We start from the raw sequence: 6,864 nt of genomic DNA, 5'->3' as shown, positions 1-6,864 counted from the left end.
ATATTTATCTGAAAAAGTTAAAATTAAGCCTTTTAGATCTTTCCCTTTTCTGTTTATCTGGGGCCTATTTCATACTGAAATACAAACTAATAGCGAAGTAGCTTATAATTTGTACAATTTTGTTTTATAATAAAAAATTACAAACGAACAAGCAGTTGTAAAGTCGAATGTGCAAAAAAATTGTTTAAAGACAAGGATTTCGGTTTCATAAACAGCCAGTAATAATACAAATATTTGTAAAATACATATCTTTGTTTGTATTATTAATACATGTCTCAGATCGCCTGGATTACCCAAATATTATTGTCAAGTTCCAAAAGTTAGATTACTTTTGCTCTTGAGCTTCTTTACAACGCTAAAGGATTTACTTTTCAATATGACGAAAAAATCATTGACTATGTGGCTTTGCAGAATGTTACTCGACTTAGAAAAATCTACAGGACAAAACTCAATTTCTACCTTATAAAATTTTTTAAGAAGAATTCAAAGAATTCCATCGTACTTCCTGGACTTACTACTGATGTTGATAGGACTCCTAATAAGGTATAAATCAAGAAAAAAGGGGGCGCACTTTCGGCAAAACAATACTCTGGACTGCATTGCACGGGCTGGGATGAGAACAGGTAGGTGTAAAGACGAAAGTGCAAAAAAAATTGTTTAAAATACAAGGACTTCGGTTTCATAGTCACTAATAATACAAACACATCTTACACAGTAGGTAACATGCATGGGATGTATCATCGATAAATTCGATGCTGTTAACCCATAAAAATTATGAATTGTCACGTTGTTTTCATGCATAAAAAGATAATAAACAAAAAAAATTTTAAAAATGCAATTTCATCCAATAACTCCAAAACGTGTAAAATAAAATTAATGTCTTTTACGTGAATCAAATTTATGTCTAGGTTTCATAGCAATAGGAGTTAGCAATAAAAAATGCAAATATTTCCTTATCCGGCCTTTATTTATAAGGATTTTATTGAACTTTTAATTTTTTATATCTCTTTTTGTATGCAATAGTGTTTATTCTTTATTAATGTTGTGGTATTTGTACGTATTGTATTGTAGATATAATTTTCTCCTTCACTTTTATATACGTTTTTAAGAAATAGGTTTTTGACCCGTAAATAAAAAAGTATTTAAAATAGTATAACATTTCAATATTTCTTATGGTTGATGATCCCTATTCAATATAAACTTTCAATTATACTTACTTGATATAGAAAAAAAACTATTTTAATCTCCCTTCTAAAACGGTCTACAGTGTATTGAACTGCCTAACTTTAATTTGGCACAAATTAAATGGAAAAAATAGGCACAGACTATTATTTAACAGTCGGAAAGAAGAGTTATACTCACAAACTGTTTTTTGCAGTTATTGCAGGATTTGAAGCGCCTGTAGATTTATTTCAGTCGACGACGAGTATTTATTTACTGAGGCCTGGATAAAAAAAGTGTTTCTGAGTAATATTATTCTTTCCGACTGTTAAATAATAGCCTGTGCCTATTTTTTCCCATTTAATTTGTGCCTAATTATAGTTATAAATTGATATACTCACATGTGGTTTAAATAATTGTATATTTATTTTTTAAGACTTGTACCTATATTAGGAAATAAAGCATTCTTATTATTATTATTTATTAATATTATCATTACTTATGTTTTTTATCGGCCTTCTGATACCACATATGTTGTTCGATAGTCGTAGAACAAAGAAAACTGAAAAAAATTAAGTCAGCTTTCGGCCTATTTAATGTCTTTATCAGGACTACAATATATAACTTAAATAAAAACAAACAGCACCAAAAAGATTTCTTTTTAGCGTCCGTGTGAACATCAGAGATGAGAACCTTAGTTGTTGAAAACCTTGGTTTTCATATCTGAGATCCACACGTACGCTAAAAAAAATCTTTTGGTACTATTTACTTTTATTTAAGTTATATATATTGTACTCCTGATGAAGGCATTAAATAGGCCGAAAGCTTGACTATAGTTTTTTGAGCTTTCTTCGTTGTCCTCCTCGCCGATACTTGTACAACAATTATTACCTACTTCATCATATTCATTTTTATGGGTGTTATTTATTCCAAGTGTGACAAATTTCCTTCTCTCCATAAAAACCGAAAAACCTCTTTCAAAAAATAGTTAATGAGTTATAATTGTGAAATATTGTAGAGTAATGGACCTGAACATTTGTCAGGCTCACCACTGAAGATGGCGAAATGCAGAAAAGCGTTGAACTGATAAAACAAGCTAGAATAGACATCTAGGGTCGGAGAGAGTATAATTTAAAAAATAAACTGAAAAAATAAAAAAGAAGAATAATGTTTTGTTCTATAGATATTTAAAAATAAACATAATAATTGTTTGAATTCATAATACTTATCTTAAGAAACCTTAAGGTTCTTGTTGCCTTGACCAGTGACTATTTACCCATCATTTACTGAAATATTTATGCCTGACCGCAACATACGGTCTGTATTGTTTCGTCTTCCAAAAATAAATAAATAAAATAAAACATTGTCATATTGCACTTTTTTGCCTCGCGGCTAAAGCATCAGCCGTAGTACTTCATGTTCGCATTGACTTCCGTAGTTGACCCTGAAGACAAGTGTATAAATTAAGTAAAATCACTTGAAACATTACGAGTAATTGATTATCAAAAAAGACTTGTATCCACTCCACAGGGCATTCAACTAGTTTAAAAATCTTCATCGTATTTTATACATATTATAGGTACTGTAATTTATGAGATTTCCTCCTGTCCTCTGCGGGGTGATAAACTTACTGTGTGATAGTTACCTACCATCGCTGCTTTTTGTTAGTTCAAATCCGTTTCAGCATTTCGCCATCTTCAGTGTTTGAGTGATTTCTGAGAAGCCTCCAAACCCAGCGAGGATGATAGGTATCTACCAAGCAATACTAAAATTTGGTACACTATCTTATGACTAAGCATGAATGAGGGATTCAAGCTCAATGACAATCCTAATGATAAAATATATTTAAGAGGACTATTATAACATTTTTTCACATTCGTTAATAGTTCTCCATAAGTTTTTCGGCATTATCAATTCTTTAGAATTGATAAAACCGTTGCCTAACAAGTGGGTTTTAGTGTCATTTTATGTTACTAATTTATTTACGAATATCCCTGTTAAAGAATGTACTAAAGTAATAAAACAAAAACTTTGAACTCTAATAACGAATATAATAAGACTTCTTGAACATATGCCTACTACGTAATTATTGTAAATTTAATAATTAATTTTATGAAATGAATGGATTATCAATGGGGTCTTCGTTATCCCAACTTTGTGCTGAAATATTCACGGAAAATTTTTGAAAAAATTCTTTTCAAATTAAATAAGTAATTAAATCTGACCTTTTTTTTGGAAACGCTATGTAGACGATATTTTATGTATATGGTCGGGAACACAAGAGGATCTAAAAGAATTCGTCAATTAATTATTTACAACCTAGTATAAATTTTACATTGGAAATAAATAAAAACGGTTGTTTAAACTTTTTAGACTTCAATCTGTCCATATTAAATTACCTAATTGAAATAGACACATATAGAAACCCATGATACCAGCAGATTCTTCTCACCCATGAACCCAAAAAGCTCCTGGGTTCTTCTGGCTCATAGACCCTATGGCGAAACTCCCATTAACACCTGATAATTATAAAAAAGAATTACTAAGAATTAAAACCTTGGCTAAAAACAATATACATCAAGAAATATTTATCGATAGGTTGGTAGTAAAATGAATAAAAAATTAACTTTAAAAGACGCCAACAATCGTAACAAGCACCCCACCGAAAATTAATCATTAGGTTTTCGTTCTTTGCCATTCATTGGTGAACTTTTAGAAAAAGTGAAATTCTTAAACGAAAAGGTTTTAGAGTAGATTTTAGAGATATGTGTTCATATAGAAACATTCTCTCAAAACTTATGGACAAGGTAACCGACTTAATTGTAATAATTGCGATATTAAATGTATAATGTGGACAAAGTGGCCAATTAAAACGAGATTTAAAGAACACTGCCTAAATTGAACAAATTTTCTGAATTTAAGAACCATATAAATCAAACAAAACACAATTTCAATATAAATACAACAGTCTTAAACAGTTTCAACAAAGGGAAGAAAGAGATTGGTTTAAAATTTGAAATAAAAAAATTTAAAATTTAACATGGAGATAAACGCATAAATATACCAAATTTTGATCTACGTTCTATTTTAAACACGTACCTAAATATTTATACATACAAATTAATCACTAACGCATGTTCAAAGTTGAGAAGGATCAAAAACCAGCTTCTCATTGGAACGAAGCGTTGGGGGTGGATCGGCGAGTTAACTTAAAAAAAAAGTTAAAAAAAAAGATAAAAAAATATTTAAAAAAATTAATGGTGCGCGGAAATGTTACTGTAGAGTGTGGAGGAAGTAGAAAGATCCTTTTGAAGGTGACCCAGGCACAATTTACGTCCGCAAGAGAGCGGTTTAATTTTTATTTGAGCCTCTTTTCCTCATACGAACAGACATAAATGTCTAAAAACGCAAAATATTTTTAATCAAACATTTTCATTTATCGATTTTTGCGCAACGCTATTTCATCAAATCATCCTCTATCCGACAATAACTTGTTTGGAAACAATCGCTTTGTTATTCTGCTTATCGAATTAAGGTAACGATAATCGTAAACAGATATATTTTATCTCGTTTCACTTTATGGGCAACTACTATTAAAAAGTTATACAATCGACCCTTGCGATGTATTTGTTTTAGCGATATAAACGATTGTGGCTGATGTTCAGCGCGTGAAAGCAACGTTCCCACTTTTCATTATCTTCGACGCTCCAAGGGCGATCAATTAATTACCAGAGAAACTGGATTATGTTCTATATTCAAGGAATGTATTTCATCAATGGTACAATGAAATATCCTAGTCGCAAAAACGACAAAGTTGACTTGAAAGTACATTCCAACTCTAGAAAATCGTCAAATCATTCCAAGAGTAATAGTCTGATGGAATGTGAAATATTTATTATTAATAATCTAAATATTTACGACTACGTTAAAGAAAAATGTAATTTGATTGATTGTCTACAGCTAATATCGATAACAATCATTTTTGACAGACTAGCTTACTTGATAAAACTAAGTACAAAATATTCTTCCAATGCACGCAGCCATTTCCTTTAGAAAAAAAAAATTGTCTAAAACTTATTAAAATTACTTGGGTATATATTCAAAAATTTGAAGGAAAAATGGACACATATTTTTTTTAAACTATAAATATTTTTATCGTTATATTAATTCCAACATACTTAATGAATAAATTAACAATTTATTACCTGGTTTTGCTCATAATAACGCATTAAGAGCGAAATTAGGTAATAAATTGTTAATTAAATTTTAATCTATTAGTAAATGATTTTTCGATGTTTTGGTCAATTTTCTTTCAAACCATTATAATTCGATATTTTTTATTAAATGCATGAATTTCTGATTGAATTTAATTGGCTTACATTAACATAAAATATGTTGTAATTAACATACGACAAAAATACACAGGTTTTTTGTCTTTGGGTGTACTGTGTACCAACTTCCGCATTTTTTTTTATTTTAATAAATTTCCTGTTTCATTTTAAAATTACATATTTTAGACGTTTCGGAAATTTACACCCATCATCAGGAGGTTTTTTTTAACCAAAAATTATAAATATAGAAAGACAATAAGTCTTATATAAAAATCCACGTTGCATAATATGATTTTTAATACATAATTAATAATAATATTGGTAAGTATCCTTGAAGTTGGGGAACGGCGGAATTTCGTAAAAAGCTCGTGGTAACCGAAGCTAAAAGGTATGCTGCTGAAAAAAACCAAAAAGCTCTGGTAAATTTTTATAAAAACAAGCAAATCTGTATAGATAGGGGGAGAGGCCATGTGATAAAACGGATGTAATTTGAAATTCATGTAGTTGAGCATGAAAAGAACCATAAAAAATTGAGTACGTGTATATTAAAATTGCATTTTAAATTATTGGTTCTATTTATGTTTTATTACTGCCTAAATCACATTTTCTTTTTAAAACTATTTGTTCGATAGGATTTTGTTTTTATGTAATAAAATTTCATTGTATATTTTTTAAAAATCTTTTCTTTAATTAGCAATTCCCCTTTTTTCAATAAATTTCCTATTTTCCTTCCCCATAAAATTTTGGTTCTTTATCCACGAGAGCGTATACTCTTTTACAATTAGCAAAAGACGATCAAGCGAAAAACCATCGTTTCTAAATTGTTAGTCATGTTGTTTGTCGACGCTGTTAATGATTTGGCAGATAATACTGATGACCCTATAGTTAGACCTTTGCTATAATTCGTCTGATAATCCCCGGAATGTGGGATGAACTTTGTAATACACTAATGACGTTTTAAGGTAGATATTGTGCGACTACTAAGAATGAGAAACTAGCATTAAAGGACTCAATTAAAGAAAACGAAATTTTATTGAAAGACTTGTCATTTGTTCTGTACAAGCTACATAATAATCACTCGTAACAAAAAAAAAGTAAAAAAAAATTTCATCAGATGGAAATAATAGCGGAAACCGAAGAAGGATGCAAAGTGGAGGCGGATGACATAACTTCGATGCTGTCTGGACCCCTCATTCACTTTCACTATCTAGAGAGTTAAAATGAAAGTCTTCCCAGCCGTGCACATTGTAGTGAAAGTAAGAACTCTTCGTTCCTCAACACCCAATAACCAGCAAGATCATCTACGTTCCAGAATTACTTTCCATCAGCGTTTAAAGTTCGAAGAAATTCAGGAATGGAATAAAGACAAACG

This window comes from Cimex lectularius, unplaced genomic scaffold (assembly GCF_000648675.2).
Source record: "Cimex lectularius strain Harlan isolate CLEC.00 unplaced genomic scaffold, Clec_2.1 scaffold22, whole genome shotgun sequence".
NCBI classification, from domain to species: Eukaryota; Metazoa; Arthropoda; class Insecta; order Hemiptera; family Cimicidae; genus Cimex; species Cimex lectularius.
The sequence above is the reverse complement of the archived record's forward strand: the minus strand, read 5'-3'. Positions refer to the sequence as shown.